This window comes from Protopterus annectens, chromosome 3.part0, assembly GCF_019279795.1.
Source record: "Protopterus annectens isolate FY-2018-M chromosome 3.part0, PAN1.0, whole genome shotgun sequence".
In the NCBI taxonomy this organism is placed as follows: Eukaryota; Metazoa; Chordata; order Ceratodontiformes; family Protopteridae; genus Protopterus; species Protopterus annectens.
This window is the reverse complement of record NC_056731.1, coordinates 650838733-650857357: the sequence shown is the minus strand read 5'-3', so window position 1 is coordinate 650857357 and position 18625 is coordinate 650838733. Positions and strand designations below refer to the sequence as shown.

The window sequence follows — 18625 nt, the reverse complement described above, 5'->3', positions numbered from 1 at the left end:
TCCACATTGGTGACTATATCTCGAACTTAATGTCTCACAGGTTGTGTAGAGCCTTCTTGAAAGGTTCCTCCTTATTAAGACCTCCCTTTAAGGAATCCCTTCCTCCTTGGGATTTAAATTTTGTTTTGTCTCACCTAACATTACCACCTTTTGAGCCCTCATCATCGCCAGACCTCAAGTTCCTTTCCTGGAAAACCATTTTTCTAGTGGTTATAACATCTGCTAGAAGAGTACCAGTGTTGCAAGCTCTTTCGATCAAACTGCCATATTTGATTTTTCATAATGATAGAGTATCCTTGCGAACTAATCCATCATTTTTACCCAAAGTCTCTTCTTCAATTAACATAAATCAATCTATTGAGCTTTCAGTGTTCCTTCCTAATCACAACAACAGGGCAGAATACAAATTACATCAACTAGATGTGCATAGACTAGGACCAAAGATTTTAGAAAATCTGACCAGTTATTCGTATCCTTTTCTGACGCAAAAAGGGTGGTTCATTTTCTAAAACTACTCTTTCCAACTAGCTCTCAAACTGCATTATGTACATCTATGCCTCAAATAACAGAGATTTACCATTCAAAGTGAAAGCTCATTCCACTAGAGCAATGGCTACATCCTCTCCTTTTCAAGCCAGAATTCCTATGGATAACATTTGTGCAGCAGCTACTTGAACCACTCCTCATACTTTTATCACACCTCCAGGGACTGGGCCTCCTTTGGTTCCACAGTTCTTAAAGGTGTACTCTCATGAGCCACCCAGGGAAAAAGGTGCTAGGGACGCTGTCCCATCATTGTAAGAATGAGGGCGAGATAGAACAACGTAACAAAGAAGTTATGTACTCACCATAACATTCCATGTTTGTTGTCCATCTCGCCGTTCATTCTTACGAACCCTCCCTTCTTCCCCCTGCCAAAAAGTCCTTGTGGACCTGGTGGATTTTGTACTACCTTCAGGAGTTTTTTCTTCAGTTTGTTTCTCCTTCTATGGGGGATAGGATATATTTGTGTGTGTGTATATATATATATATATATATATATATATATATATATATATATATAGGGGTCTACTTCAGTAGACCAACAGCCCACTTAACCGACAACACAATATCAGCACCAGAAGACCGACAACACAGAATGCCGAAATGCCAGAATAGCGACATGGCATTTCACCGACAAGTTCCCCACATGCAGCAGTAGCCTAGCGGTGTCCAGGAAGTCTTGCTGGTAAGTCTAAATGGTGAGATCGTGCTACAGTGAGGATCGAGAAATACGCCCTTTCTTCACTGTAGTGCGATCTTGGAGTTGGTATATATAAGTGGGGGGGTGGGGGGCACAGCCCCCCACATGCGTACAGTAGGGTATATTGTAGTTTGTGTAAGTATTTGTTTTTTATAGGTTTAATTGTTTCATGTAGGTATTGGGTAGGTTAATGGGATGTGTGAGTTACGTGGGTAATGGCGTTATGGGATGTTGCGGTGTAGTGGGATGTGTGTGATTTGCAGGTACGTTCTTGTTTATGTTTAAGTTGTGATAGTTTAGTTGATGTGTGTAATTTTGTGTAGTAGTGTGTCAGAATGCTTGGTGTGGTTTACGTTGATGTTTCTGTGTGTGTTTTGTGAGTCGGTGTTACGGTGTTCAGTAATGTGGACTGTCGGTACTCTGTGGTGTCGGCGTTTTGGCTGTCGGGTTTGTGGTGTGTCGGTGTAGTGTAGGGGATCCATATATAGGTATATATGTATATAGTTTTACATTTCATTCAGTAGTAGCAGCAAACAAGATCTGGGGAATTACACCACTGAATTGTGGGATACCTACTTGCCATGAGCCAAGTTTGAGATTTTCAGCTATGTATTCGGCCGAGTCGGAACAGAGATCGACTCCGAACCCATCATTGTAAGAATGAACGGCGAGATGGACAACAAACATGGAACGTTATGGTGAGTACATAATTTCTTTTTCTTGCTTACTCATGTGTACAGTAATAACTAACATATAACTTTGTCATTGGATAGAGTACAGTAGCCTTGACAGTTGGATCATTTCAGTGGTATGAGTGGCTAGTTTATTGACTTTACTGCCTATGGCAGAGAAACAGCAAAAGAGAGGAATGGCAGCATGGGTAACTGTAACCATATATGATGTATTTTCCACAAAACATAAGCAAGGAACTGTGAACAAATGAATGCATGACTGTTTTTACATACATGTGCAGACATGACAAACATATAGAGCCCTGGTCAGAAGTTAATAGAAATAATTCAGTGCTGGGTGATTGACTACAGAGGAAAATTCTGATGTAGTCAGGCAGCCATGTGCCTCAAAATACTAGGACATATCTTTGGAAGGACACTGTCAGGCCTTTCTGGATGGATGGATGGATGGATGGATGGATGGCTGGCTGGATGGATGGTAGTCCTGATCATTGGACTAGTAATGGCATATAGCAGGATCAGGTTTTTGTACACAGAGGTGTAATTTGAATCATACACCAGCTCCTGTGAATGTGTTTATGCACATTTGCATTACTTTGAACCAAAGTCATCAATACTATGCAGTAACATACCACACGAACCACAGTGTTTCAACAGGCCTCTAAATCCCACCTACATGATTTTTCAGCTTAACTCCTTCCCACATACTAGCCCTAAGCAGTGTACCATATTTTTAGCCCCTCCCATTTTGCACACAGATGAATGCTGAACAACTTTTGTATCTGTAGTACCCTGATGTCAAGTTTTGTTTTAGTTTAAGTTTGTTGAGAAATGTCAAAAAGTCTTACTTTTTTATGTCTCCTCATTAACAAAAAAAAAAATACTTAAATACTGAACAGTTTTTGAAGAGGCATTACTGCATTAGAGCATACCTGTGATATAAAAATGCAAAATCTCTAGATTTTCTTGTGCTGAATAGCATGGTGTTTAGAATACAACTGTGTCTATTTGCAAGGGGGTGAACCCAACCTCACCCCAACACCCCCTGCTAATTGCATATGCCAACTCCAACATTGCAGGATAGTGGGGAAAGGGCAAATTCCCCGATCCCAGCCGTACCACGATCTCATATTGAAAAAGCCAGTATGTGCGATCAACTGCTTTTTGATCAGCTGTACAGTTTTTTCCCTTCTAAATGTTGACATCTTGATAGATTGTAGGGAACCTATATGTGGATATATATATATATATATATATATATATATATATATATATATATATATATATATGTGTGTGTGTGTGTGTGTGTGTGTACATATATAAATATATACACAATTCGTGAGATTCAGAAAGAACTTCACAGCAGGTGCTGAGAGCTGTGGCCAAAGGGGGTTGTTTCCATGATTGTGGAAAATGCAATTCAAAAGATATATTAGCTGCAATGAGGAGAGGCCTCATTGTTAACTAATCTGCATGTCACTGAATGTTACCACTCATGCTAATCAGCACTTTCTTCTGGTAATCACTTCTGTCAGCCTGTGCATCCTGTTGGCACAGGTACTCCACTCAGCCATTCTCCCACATCTATACACACATTCTATTGTACACACACACAGACACTATGTCATACCTCTTATCTGTCTCTTAGTTTGCAGAATATCATTATTGTAGCTTGTATTGCTTCCCTGCCCCTTATAAATTGCAGATGATTATAGTCAGTACATTCTTATTGTTTCAAAACTGCATTGTGATGCTAGATCTGTTGCTCTGTCATCTTTTAAGTGACTCCAAGTAATAAAATAATCCCAGATGTCATTTAGTGTTCTTCCTGACTTTGTCTGGAAGTCTTTAGCACAGCCATTTAGAGGTATGGTAGCTCCCCACAAATGGACATACCCCATCCTTCACAAATGCTCCTGATTTTGCCCCTGCTCTGTTCTTCATAATTCACAAACTATTACAGTCAGCCAGTAATGGGAGCCATTAAGTGTTTCATGCTTATTATACTTCAGAAAATTCATCTGAATGCAAACCCTCCTCAGTTAGAGTAGAGGACTAAAACTCTACATTGATAGTGAACTGCTTCTTGTGCCACTGGGATAGGTATCAGAACGTTTCCCACTGTTTTAATTTAACTTTTTTCAATGACAAGGTAATATTCATATTGTATCCCTGGTGTCTAGTAGTAGCACACAGAAATAAAGCTCTGCTAATGAACTGTTTTGTGTGATGAGGATACAAGGTTCAGACCTCCCAACTGTCCCAAATTACTCATTTTTTACCAAGTTTTGGGGTCCACATAATGGGGTGCCATGATTCCTGAATGGCACCCCTTCATTTCCAATTTTTTCCAGGGTTTTTAATTTTCCACGCTTTTCGGAGCTTACATCATCACATGTGCGATTACATCAGCGCTGTCAGCCACATCAGCCAGTCAGAATTGAGCTCAAGGGCTTTCCTGGCTGGCTTGCTGTTCGATATCAAGCCAGTGCAAGCTGGTAGCCTGGTAGGCTTTTTATTTTTTTCTGAGTGCGAGATGGATATTTACTTAAGCCAGTCTGTAAGCTGGTATGCTTTTTATTTTTCCGAGTGTGAGCTGGATATTTACTTAAGCTGAACTACAACGAACAAATGCAAGTAAGCCGAACTACGAGCTGGTATATTTATTTTTCCTGGTGCTTACGAATGCAAGTTCAATCTGGCCTTAAACTAATTATGCTTTGTGTGTGTGTGCGTGTGTGTGTGTGTGTGTGTGTGTGTGTGTGTGTGTGTGTGTGTGTGTGTGTGTGTGTGTGTGTAGTTTATTATGTTATATAACAAGGTGTGAAATGCAAAAATAAATCGCATTGTCAGCAAAGTAAATGGCATAACCCTAACTCTCCTTTCAAGTGATTTGGCTCCAGTTCTAAAAAAAGGAAAAATTGCTGGTATTCTTTGTATTAACTTCCCAAACATGTTGTGCTATCAAGCTGTCACCATTTTTTTGGTGTTTTTTTAATGGACATACAGGTTCATTTTTGTTTTTGGGGCATTTCTGTGCTTGGTAGTTTATCTCTGCTAAATGACTTTTAATGATGGTAGCATTTTGTTTTGAGGGGCTATCTGTAGATGGATCAGTAACATTTTAGCATAATTTTTCTGTGGGTAGGATCTTTATGTTATTGCTTTCATTTGCCCAGGTAAGTTTGGAGTTCTACAAGGTCCACTGTAAGTCATTAAATGAAGAAGCCAGTATAGGATTTACCCTGAGCTAACCACATCTTGGAAACCATGAAGAGTATGCAGACAGTGAGCATCCTAAAATTCCGGAGTGAAGGTCATGCTGTAGCCCATGCAGTTTACAGTTGTATAATTTGGCATATTCTGAGTTATTCTTTCCTGAGGAATGGCATGAAACAGAAAATTATCACATTAAGTTGTGCAGTACAAAAGGGTTGATATCAGGAATTCAAGAAGCTTCATGTGTTTGATGATGTTTTTGGTATACTGTTTTATAATGGAACACTTTACAGCCGAAGGAAGTGCTGCTGGTAGACATAATTATGTATGCTTCTTACTTAACTGTGTCTAAAGTTTTACAAGTAACATTTATTCATGTCTCTTGCTGAAAAATTAATAAAATGATTCAAAAGAAGGAATTTCCTGGTAGCCATTCATTAAATTTCATGCAGCTGACTCCGTGCAATGTTGATGTTTTTGTAAAGCAATTCTTAAAACTTATTTTTAGAGGTAAGTCTAGAACCAAATTTTTAAACCTTATTGTTAGGGGAAGTCTGTAACCCAGTTCTTGTACCTTATTGTTAGGGTAAGTCGGTAAGTAAATTCTTAAATCTTATTGATAGGGGTAAGTCTCTGACCAAATTTTTAAACCTTATTGTTAGGGGTAGATCAGTAACCCACTTCTTAAAACTTATTGTTAGGGTAAGTCTGTAACCCAGTTTTTAAAACTTACTGTTAGGGGTAAGCCTGTAACCCAATTCTTAAACCTTATTGTTAGAGGTTAGTCTGTAATCCAGTTCTTAAACCTTATTGTTTGGGGTAAGTCTGTAAACCAATTCTTAAATCTTATTGTTAGGTTAACTCTGTGCCCCAGGATGTGGCCTGTGGCCAGGTTTGTTTTAATATAGAAATTAGAACCTGAGGAATGCTTTCTAGCAAATAATATGCCCCCCTCTCGCTCTCTCTTCCAGGTTCCTTAGCAAAGGCATCTGAACACAGTCTGTATAATTCCTTCATCGAAAAACCACAAGCAACAAAGCAGTCAAGTAGGCTGGAAGCTGTTTAAACTCAATGCAAAAACAGACTGATGACCTCAGTAAATAAAAATATAATGTCATTGCCTAACTGTTCACTTTTTTTGTATATTTCAGTAAAATAAGTTACATTGTTTCTGCACTCACTGGTTTCCTTACCTGATTACATATTAAAGGGCCACATAAAATAATTAATTCTGCTAGATGACATTAGATCCTGACCATGGTGAGTATTCTAATCTATCTATCTATCTATCTATCTATCTATCTATCTATCTATCTATCTATCTATCTATCTATCCTTTGTTGACTGGGTTAGGCCCAGTATGCTAGTAGCCTTTTTTGAGGGGTGACCCAAGGTGGTATTTATACTACTAGGGAAAATTTGGCTAGGGCATTGGGGAACTTCCCCTATTCTTTTTGTTGTGAGGCAGAACATTTTGTGGTTGTACCTCCTGCTTCTCTTTCTGGTGAGAAGGCTGCTAGGAGAAGCTGTACAGCAATGGAGGGAGAACAGAGTTGTTCTGTTGGTGATAGTAGTATGGTTCCCTCAGTCAAACAGAAGACTTTTGAGAAGCAAGTGGATAGCATTTAGCTGACTTTAAACTTCAGGATTTTGTAGAAGTTACCAGAAAAAAAAGCTAGTTGGTTTATTGAACAAAGGCGATCCTGGAGAAGAGTTTGAGATTTCTTGTTTGGGTATGATGGAAAAGGTTTTTGGAATATACAGTTCTGGGGATTCAATAAACTCCATGTAGTCTTCAAGCAGTGAGCAGCATCGCTTATTGCATATGTATGCTGTGCATCGAATTTAAATATAAACAAGCATGGTTTCATAGCCAGCAACAGTATTGCCAACCAGGAAACCGTATAAAGCAACACAAACGGGTTCAGGCGCCTAGGCAGCGAGACATTTCCCTGTAGTACATTTGACTGGAGACACATGGCTGAAGTGACATTTAGCAGCAGAGAAATATGGCCGTTTGCAAATTCCCTGTCAGCAAAAAGAAGCGCACACTGCCATCCTCACAGATTTAATAAGCAAATGCACAGGGGGGAAACAATGTCCATAGTCCCCAAGGGAACATGAGATAGCAGGCAATATGGCAGGCATCAGCAGCAGGCTGGCCAGATGGCATGTCAGTGGCAGTAAAATGCAGTGCACAATGGGCAGTGCCTTTATAACTGGAGTGTGTGGACCACTAATCCCTTCACAGTGTCTAGGGAACATTACCTAAAACGCATACTGGAGCATAAATGTGACTACAGTAGCCTGCAAGATTTCCTCAATGCTGTAGCACACTTCTAGATGTTGTAGTCACATAAGTATGTACTGTACACTGAGCACAACACTCATTACTTCTTCTGCCACCATGAATTTGGTTATTAAAGCTGTGAGCATGGCAGTGTGTGGTTCTCTTTGCCCACAGGGAATTTGCAAACAGCCATATTTCTCTGCAACTGAATGTCACTTCAGCCATGTGTTCTCAGTCAAATGTACCACAGGGAAATGCCTCGCTGCCTAGGTGCCTGAATCCAACACAAACACCTGCAGACACGAGCACCTGTTTACCTCGGGCAAACTAGGTCACCAGGATTGCACAGAAAGCCACAATTACTTCCAGGGTTTTTAATAAAGCAGTGTATACAGTTCCAACACATTATATCAAAGTGTATACAGTGCAGAGTAGTGTGGAAACCTGTTTTAGGAATACTGAATAAAAGTTTTGCAACTGATCAGCAAGGGTACATTGACTGCATTGTAAATATTTAGGGGAAGTGTGTATATTGAAAAGGGACACAGATGAATTGTAGGAATGAACACAGGGAAAGAGGACATGTGAAACATGGTAATGTACAGCAAATAAAGGCATGTCAATGTATGTACACCACAATGATAAGACAGTTGTAGCATGAATATTAATCACATATCTACATGATACAGTATGTACTGCTGTGTACACTTCCTGTGTGGATAGTCATATCATTACACAGTTATTGTATATTATGTGACTGTCACACAAGGTCACATATCAATAGAAAGGATTCTTTGTGATATAATTATCCTGCCATGAGCAATGCAGCGGACATTTATCAAGGATTGTATATACAATAGGGGAAGGTGCATATTGTGAAGCTGTGCAAACTGAGTTGCCTGAATAATAATGTCACATCAGCATAGCTCTTAACCAAGTGGGGCATATAGTAACAGCCTCATGGACAACAGTAGACAGACGCATGCACAATCATGGACAATATCAGCATAATGCCACCATTTATCCATGTCTTTGACATTACATATGTGATTGTGAGTGATTATAAATGGTTCTGCAAGAATACACTTGTAAAACTGTCATGATTTAGCACCAATTTATGAAGGAATAAAGCACACCTTTCCCAAAAATTAACATCTTCCAGAGGTGTTAGGAAGGACACTGTTACACATGTATTTGCAATTATAAGCAATCCTGGCTAGTTGACAGGCGTGCACGGCATATATATGGCATAATCCACACTGTCACAAATTTAACCCATTCCATCAATGTTATCAATTAGCTATGCTTTTAATGCATCACAGGAACACATTATCACACATGCATCTTTTATAATATCTTGAAAGGAGTTCTACACCATCAGCCACCAATGGTTATGCTACAAAAAGAATACTTGGGTATGACTGATAAGCTGTATGACAGCTCAGTGTAGAAAATGTGGTACACTTGAGTAACTCATCCCTGGAAGATGTGCTGGGATTTACATAAAAAAGAGTGCATTGTAGTCAGTTATTGGTGTGATGAGGGATGAGAACTATGGAACTATAATGCCCTTTGATGGGGATGTCCCACACATACTCAGGTGTTGTGCTACATACAAGGGAGTAGTCACTACTGTGGGCACATGTTAGTGGACGTTCTGCATACCATCTACCTGAGTACACAGGTCATTTTACACTTGGTCTGCATCTAGGGGTGTGCTATCTATATTATAATTAGCTTGTGTATTTGCTTTTATAAAGGAAATAGTCCCCCCATGATTTTTGTTCATCTACTATGCCTCCTTGGTTGTGACAGTAATCCTCTGTGTGTGTTGATACTGCCTGTATTATACCAATACCACATTTGGATTCAGTGATTCTCCACAACCTGCAGTCCTCCACAAAGCTGGTTGGACAACAGATGTGTAAGTCAGTCTTGACATCTAAGACTTAAATAATGAACAGGAAGGTAAGGACCTGCTCACTGGACTCTAGATTTAGATAATTTCGCACACTTCAACATATATATCTATCAAGTATGTGATCCAGTGGTGTACCCACTTGGTGATGTAGGTGTTTATGACCAATTATGACAGTTTACAGGATCATAGGATCATAGTAGGTTGCTAGGCTAATGGCCCTGGGGCCCTTACAAGCCTAGCTAAGAGTTTAACCCCAAAAAAGAAACTTCAGTCAGCACCTGTTGTTCAATGAGGGACAAAGGTGGAAAGCCTGGAACAGATTTGTGATTTCCATCCACTCATCAAGATTGTGCTTGAAGAGGGTCAGCGAGGTACTCTGTTTGACATGTATGGGAAGTCTATTCCAGAGACGGGGCAGCCTCTGGGAGACAAACCTGTCTCTCTAGTAGGTTTTGTAGATCTCGCACATTAGATTTAGACCTTTCAAGCAGGTAATGCACAAGGAGTTAGACATACGGATATGGAGCATCTGTAGTAGGGCAGGGTTCAATATTGCCTTGTAGGCGAAACACAGATCACCTCTGAGCAATCTGTACGATACCGAGTAGAGCAATAGTAATTTGAGCCTGTCCACATAGGACAGGTGTTGGAGGCCATGGATTCTCTTTGTGAGGTATTTCTATGGCCTTCCCAGTTGGTGCAGGTGTTTGAAAGGGTACATACCAAATGAGGTGTTATACTCAATTACAGGCCTAATGAGGAAAAAGTACAGAGAGGTAATAACCTCCTTTTTTCTGGATGCGATCCCTGTACTTATGAGATGAACCATGTAAAAGGCTTTTCTGACCACTGCAGCTACATGATGGTTGAATGTGAAATTGTTGTCAACCTGAGTACCCAGGTCTCTCCCCACAGGTTATGTGCATAGGGAGTTGCCGTTGATGTGATAATCAGTAGGGGCCGTGATTTTGCCGAATGGTATGATAATACATTTTTTGCATTTAACTTAAGGCCATGACTTTTGGCACCAGTAATTTATTGCTGTGAGACCTTCTTGCAGTATGTTAACAACATTGGGGGAGTAAATGACAGTACCCAACTTATAGTCATCCGCAAACTTGGTCAGCTACAGGCCCTTTGTCTTTGCCTGGACCTCTGAGAAGTAGATGCCAAACAGTAGGGGTTCCAGGACAGATCCCTGGGGAACACCACTAGTGACAGGTCTGCTGTTGGAGGTGGTTGTGCCTGTTTTGACCTTGTAGATCCTATTGGTAAGCCAGTTGGCCACCCACCTGATGAGACAGGTATTTACGTCAAGTTGTGTTAGCTTTTCGATGATACCTGAGTGGGGGATTGTGTCAAAGGCCTTGGCCAAGTCAAGGTAAGCTGTATGTACTGACTTTTCCTCATCCAAGGCCTTGGTGACAGTCTCAAAGAACCCAACTAGGTTCAACAGCAAAATCTGCCCCTGATGAATCTGAATTGGGTGGGGTCAAGTGCTTGGAGATTGCCTATGTCCTTGTATATGAGATCCATAATAATATGCTCCGTGGCTTTACAGATCAGACTTGTCAAGCTAATGGGGGGTGATAGTTTCCTGGGTCAGTAGTGGCACCACCTTTGTGCAAGGGGATGACAATGGCAGTTCTCCACTCTGCTGGAATGAAGCCTGTAATTAGGCTGTGGTTGAATAGGGTGCTCAATGGCGAAGCTACTTCTTGCTGGAGATGGTGCAGAATACGGCTTGGGATACTGTCAGGTCCCATGGAAGCTGTGTTCTTTGCCTTGGATAGGGCAAACACTTGATCTACGGAGATGTGAGGTGAGGGACAAGTATCAGGGATGTGAAATGGGCCTTTGAGGGGGACGGGGTGAAGTTTGCGCTGAACCTATCAGCTAGCAGGTTGACTAAGTCAACAGGATCGGTGTAAGTGGTACCATTAAGTACTAATTCAGAACAAACCTGGGCTTTGCCATGGAGGTTCTTGACTTAAATAAAGAAGGCTTTGTGGTTTCCCTTTTGTTTTGGAGGCTAGTTTCAATTCATAATTGCCTTTGGAGGTTTTTCACTAGTGATCTAATTTGCTTGTTGAAGCTGAGTAGTGTTTTTTCCAATTTGGAATTTGCTCCTTTTTACCCTTGGACAACAGTTTCTTCATCCTCTATCAACAGGCTTTACAACAAAATGAAGAAACTGTTTTCCAATTTGGAATTTGCTCCTTTTTACCCTTGGACAACAGTTTCTTCATTTTGTTGTAAAGCCTGTTGATAGATGATGTCCACCAGACAGGTTTCTCTTTCATTGAGGAGTAGGCTTTAGTTCTGTTGGGTAAGGCTGAGTCCATGCAGTTGTACAGGTGCTTATATACTGCATTGGCATACTGTTCAGCATAGTTGTCTGCATTCTCTGTGGGGGTCAGTGGTGTGAAGCTACTGGTACCATCCCTTAGGAGGTTGTAGTCAGCTTTTGATAAGTTTTTTATCCTAGTTATGGCTTGTGGGGGTGGGGGGGGGGGTTGGAGCCCACCAGGAAAGAGCATACTATGGGAGTGGTGCAGCGCTCACCCATGTTGGTGAGAACCAGCTCCAGAATGTTATCTCCCCTTGTGGGGGATGAGACGAGCTGGTGCCTTAGAATTGATGAAGTCAAGGAATCATTGGGTGAGTGCATTAGTGCAGGAATAGTTCACCCAGTCTATGGTGGGGTAGTTGAAGTCACCAAAGATCAGGGTGTTAGGGGGTACTCCTCAATGGAGTCAAGTAGGTCCAGGTAGGAGGAGTGAGTGTCCTGAGTCATGGGGGTCTATAGCTGGTTATAACTTAGATGGATGTCTTGCCAACTGTCAGCTGCACCTGGAGTAATTCTAGTGCATCATACTGGCAAATCAGTCTGGAGGTGTGCCTTTCCTTAATGAAGATAGAGACTCCACCACCCTTAGTCTTTCCAACCTCATTTTGAGGTCTCGTTTTGGGTTTCTCAGTAATACCTGAGTGTGGATTTGTGTCAAATTCCAGATCAAGTTATGCAGAATGATAATGTTGTTATCATGCAAGCCCTTGTTGACCTTCTTGAGGACATTGAACAGATGTAACAGACATGATGTAACCTGAACAAATCACACATGAGTTTGGTACACAGTTGGGATATTACCTGTGTCCTTTTAGAGAAGGTGCATAATTACTTATTGGCCTACCTCACAGATGAGGAGAGTCAGGATGGGTCTATAACTCCATGCATCAGATGATGGTCACCCACAGTCAGAAGGATATATATTGATGTGCACTTTTCTATGGGAACATAGACTGTCTTGACACTGTGTTGAATCATGGATCCAACTGTGTCTGGTAGGTCATGTTTTTGAATCATGTTATAGGTGACCTGTGATGTTGTCAAGGCCCATTGATTCTGTGCTATTAGCCATAGAGAGTGCACAGATGAGCTGCCTCTGTAGAATAAAAACTGAGTAATGTTTGCATGTATAATTTGGCTGAAGGTCAGTGGCGACAGAGGGGTGATGTGTAAGACAAGCTGTCAGCTAACAGATTGCCAATATCCACCAGTTGGGTATGTCTGGTGGCATCCACATACATATCTTTGCTTAGTTGTGTATTTCTTGTAACATTTCACATTTATTAGAATTAATGACTTGTTTGCACTCAGTTGGGTATAACAGTCAACTTTCAAAAATCTACCTAGTTGCCCTGTCAACATATTACATTTGTAGGCACAGATCTAGACACCGCTTCCATGGTAACACGTCTTCCAACAGAAAGAGTTCTAGCACTCAGACAACAGATACTTTATCTTCTCCCCAAGATCAAGGCAAAAGCAAAGATAATTTGAAAATTGCTAGGGACAATGGCTTCCACAATAACACTGGCTCCTCTTACCAGAATGCACATGAGGCTCCTTCAATGGCTGTTGTTTTCCCAATGGTCACTTCAAGAGCTTCCTATGTCTCACCTGATCAGGATAACAGAATCATGCAAGAATGACTTAAGATAGTGGATACACTCCAATCATGTGATCATAGGGAGACCCTTTGTTCCACAACAACCCATAGCTACTGTGACCATGGACACTTCTCAGATGGGGGGGGGTGCATTATCTGAGGAGAACAGTCCAAGGTACATGGCAAGAACATGAGGCCCACTTGCATATAAATGTCATAGAGATGAGAGCAGTGCTTCTTGCATTGCAAGCACTTTACAACTCTCTCTGTCTAGGGACAGTTGCGATACAGTCAGGCAATATGTCTGTGGTTTGGTACATAAACAACCTGAGGGGAACCAGATCTTACCCCCTTTGTCGCAAGGCCCTGAGCGTTTGACAATGGGCAGTTTCTTCCCAGTGTTTTCTAATAGCAATGCACATTCCGGGGAAGAAAAACGTGATACCAGACAAGCTGAGCAGGGCAATTTTAATGCCTCACAGGTGGTCTCTCAATCAGAATGTAACGGAAATGATTTTCTGAACATGGGGTTTGCCTTGCTGTGATCTTTTTGCCACTGCCATGAATGCCAAGTGCAGCAACTACTTTACCCTAATACCCCATCTGAGGGAGACATCCAGAGATGCGCTTGCTCCTGATTGGCCCTCGGGACTTCTGTATGCCTTTCCTCCATTTCCTCTCATATCCAGAGTCATTCAGAAAGCACAGTTCTTGGGAAGTAGGATAATTCTCATTGCTCCTTACTGGCCTCGTCAAGTTTGGTTCCCCTTCCTTTGGCCTCATCTGCAGGAGAAGCCTTGGACTTTGGACCCAGTTCCAGACTTGCTGACACATATGTCAGGGGCACTTCATCCTTCTCGCCACACCCTAAAATTGACCTCTTGGCTGCTCCACTTCCCAATTTAGTCAGGCTTCAGAATTTCACTCCTACAGTTAAACATATCTTAATGTCCTCTCATAAAGCTTCCACTAGAAAACTGTATTCTAGCAAATGGAAAAGATTTTCACTTTGGGCTCAAAACAGGAACATTGATCCCTTTTCTGCACCCATCCATTCTATTTTAGAATTTTTGGCGGAACTCTTTCAACAAGGTTCAGCTGCAGCAACTATCAGAGTACAACTCGCTGCAATCTCAAATTTCCACATTGGTGACTATATCTCAAACTTAATGTCTCACAGGTTGTGTAGAGCCTTCTTGAAAGGTTCCTCCTTATTAAGACCTCCCTTTAAGGAATCCCTTCCTCCTTGGGATTTAAATTTTGTTTTGTCTCACCTAACATTACCACCTTTTGAGCCCTCATCATCGCCAGACCTCAAGTTCCTTTCCTGGAAAACCATTTTTCTAGTGGTTATAACATCTGCTAGAAGAGTATCAGTGTTGCAAGCTCTTTCGATCAAACTGCCATATTTGATTTTTCATAATGATAGAGTATCCTTGCGAACTAATCCATCATTTTTACCCAAAGTCTCTTCTTCAATTAACATAAATCAATCTATTGAGCTTTCAGTGTTCCTTCCTAATCACAACAACAGGGCAGAATACAAATTACATCAACTAGATGTGCATAGACTAGGACCAAAGATTTTAGAAAATCTGACCAGTTATTCGTATCCTTTTCTGACGCAAAAAGGGTGGTTCATTTTCTAAAACTACTCTTTCCAACTGGCTCTCAAACTGCATTATGTACATCTATGCCTCAAATAACAGAGATTTACCATTCAAAGTGAAAGCTCATTCCACTAGAGCAATGGCTACATCCTCTCCTTTTCAATAGTAAGCAAAAGCAATCAGAACCTTGACTCCTAGAACGTAGTACTAATTCTCCTTTATTCAAAATAATCCTGGACCACAAACGATAAAAAACGATAAAAAGTATATTCTTACAACAGTACTAAGCGCTTTCACCCTTCCATGTTAGGGCATCATCAGAGTACAAATTCAATTAACAAACAACGTCCCTTAAATACAGATTCCTTGATTACTTAATACTATCAATCAGCACACAATAATGAAGAGTGTGTTCCTCATTAATAGTGAATCTAGCATACATATAGAAACTAATTACCTAGTGAAGTCAATAGCCTAGTATTTTGTGTTCATAAATTATTTAGTCACTATGTAAGTTTCCTATTACCATCAAAAAATTCTTAAAACTACAATAAATATGTTATTAAAATCACAATATTACATTACAAAAAATATTAATTTAATAAAACATATAATAAATATAATAAATATAACATATTGAAAATAGGGAGTTTTAAAAAAATTTTTAAAACAAATTTTAACCAATCATTAAAAAATGTAATGTATCTAGCTAATTCCTAAATCTCTTTCATAATTAAAAAAAATTTTTTTACAGTATATATGTAATATAAAACCTACTAAAAAGTATAATTTATATTAAATAAATTGTGATTTTAACTTCAATATGCTTGCGATGGAGACTTGGTCATTAATACCAGGCCACCTATTAGCATTTAATCTTAATTGCCAAATACATTCTTTGGCTTCCAACAAAGTCTTAGTGTCACCTCCATTGTACAACATAACTTGAGGTATTCTGTCAATTACAAAAAATAAAAACTTTTTGAAATTCACACAGCCAATACTGTGAATGTATAAAGCACTAGTTTGTTTCATAGTCCTGATGTCACTGGTATGTTCAATGATTCGAGTTTTTAATTTCCTATGTGTTTTTCCTATATAGAAGGCTTGACAACTTGTACATGTAGCAGCGTACACGACCATGCAAGTGTTACAATCACAAACCCCGGGACATTTAATCGTCTTTTCATAATTAGAAATTAATAAGTATGGTCCATTATTGATAAATCTACATATACGACAACCACCACATTTATTCATTTTAGATTTCATAATCATTTCATTGTGTATAGGTTTTTCAAACAAATTCTTTAAAGTTTTCCCTTTACTGAAGGTACATTTTGGTTTATTCCCCAAAATATTCCCTAAATCAATATTAATTTCTGTAATGATGTCCCATGAGTCGTGTAACACTTTAATGATTTGTTGTGATTTTTCATTAAAAGGGATGACAAAAGTGTCGTGTCCAACACTCCTAACATTGGATGTATCCTTAAATGGTAAACCATAATGTATGATAGGTTTATATAGTGTTGATCTATTTCTTGTTATATCACGACTAATTCTAGATACCAACTCCTCAGGGTAAGCTCTAGAAGTAAACATGTTTTTCAATTTACTAAGTTCTTTCAAAAAGGTGTGTTCACTACTAACTAATCTAGACAGCCTCACCATCTGGCCTTTTACTAAGTTTCTCTTCTGATGACTCGGATGACAGCTGTCAAAGTGTAAAAACGAATTGGAGTAAGTTTTTTTCCGATAAATATTTGATTCTAATTTGTCATTCTGAATTGATATTGTAATATCTAAAAAGTTGATCTTTTCTGATGAAGTGTAACTTGTAAATTTAAAAAAAACTTGTCGTTAGCCCAATGTATGTAATACATTCTTTGAGCTCAGTTTCAGACCCCTTCCAAAAAATTTAAATATCATCCAAAAATCTTAAATATAACAAAATGTTACTCCAAAATTTACAAGTAAAAACATGTTCCTCCTCCCATGCTGCCAAGACCAAGTTAGCATAAAATAGGGGCACATTTGGCCCCCATTGGCGACACCATTTTTGTCTATAATGTTGACCATTAAAGTAGCCTTCTATAAAATTATTTTCTAATACTAATTCAAGCATCTGTGACAACAATCTACACTCAGAGTTGCCGTGGTGCTGTGTTTGTTAAAGTTATCAAACTTCAAACAACTCAAGGCCTTCTTGATGTGGAATTAGACTGAACAAATTAATGACATCAATGGTGACCATAAAAAAGTCAAATTTACCATCAATGATATTTAGAAAATCTCGGATAGAGAATCCAAACAGTGCCACCGAATCTCTGATAATATGTGGAAATTTTGTTAATACATTCTTACACTTAAAAATCAATAAAAGGCTGCCAAGGCCTCAGTCTTTGATCCTTTGGCAGAAAGCTTGATTGGTCTAAATGGAGGATTGTCTAGAGTGTTTATGAATTTTTGGAATCCCAAAAATAGATGGTATTATTGGGAATTCCACAGTAATGTAATGATAAACTTGTGCATCAATCCTTCCATCCATCAAGAACTCATAAAGCAGCCAATCGATTTTAGTGTATGCCTTATCCACATCGTGTCTATTCACCTTTTCGTAGGTATCTTCATCATCTAAAAGTCTAACCATCCTGTTAATATAATCGTCAGTCAACATAATAACCACCCCACCTCCCTTGTCTGGTTTCATTATTCTAAACTTATTGGTACTAGTAAGCTCCTTTAGACAAAAGCGTTCCGCTGGGGATAAATTGTGTGTAATACTTGTTTTTTCACTTAGTATCCTTCTTATGTGTGTCTCACATAGTTTTTCAAATACGTGTATAGTGAGATTTTGAGGTGGTATAAAAGTGCTGTGACGTTTGAGTGTAAATCTACCATCTTGTAACACAGTATTGGAATCATGAAAAAAGACTTTTAAATTTAATAACCTAGTGTATGTTTTTAGATTTATCATCCTCTCCTTTTCAAGCCAGAATTCCTATGGATAACATTTGTGCAGCAGCTACTTGAACCACTCCTCATACTTTTATCACACCTCCAGGACTAGCCTCCCTTTGGTTCCATTGTAGTTCTTAAAGGTGTACTTTCTCACTTGAGCCACCCAGGAAAAGGTGCTAAGGACGCTGTCCCATCTCATTGTAAGAATCGAGGGCGCAGATAGAACAACGTAACAAAGAAGTTATGTACTCACCACTGCTGCATTCCATGTTTGTTGTCCATCTCACTTACCGTTCGATCTCTGAACCCTCCTTCTTCCCCCTGCCAAAAAGTTCTTGTGGACCTGGTGGATTTTGTACTACCTTCAGGAGTTTTTTGCTTCAGTTTGTTTCTCCTTCTATGGGGGTATATATATATGTACATATATATATATATATATATATATATATATATATAGGGGTCTACTTCAGTAGACCAACAGCCCATAACCGACAACACAATATCAGGCACCAAGAAGACCGAAGGCAACCTACAGAATGCCAGAATAGCGACATGGCATTTCACCCGACAAAGTTCCCCACATGCAGCAGTAGCCTAAGCGGTGTCAGGAAGTCTTGCTGAGTAGAGGTCTAAATCGGTGAGATCGTGCTACATTGAGGGATCGAGAAATAAGCCCTTTCTTCACTGTAGTGCGATCTTGGAGGTTGAAATATATATAAGTGGGGGGCCCCCC

The 18625-nt window shown here is 39.7% G+C and overlaps 1 long non-coding RNA gene across 1 annotated transcript in view; it reads left to right on the top strand.

The window, feature by feature from the left end:
• Positions 1 to 6279, top strand: part of LOC122797275 — a 162107-nt gene extending 155828 nt beyond the window's left edge. Inside the window, exon 3 of the long non-coding RNA XR_006364043.1 lies at positions 6126 to 6279. This is a non-coding gene — a long non-coding RNA (uncharacterized LOC122797275). The remainder of the gene's footprint in view (positions 1 to 6125) is intronic.
• The last annotated feature ends 12346 nt before the right edge of the window (positions 6280 to 18625 follow it).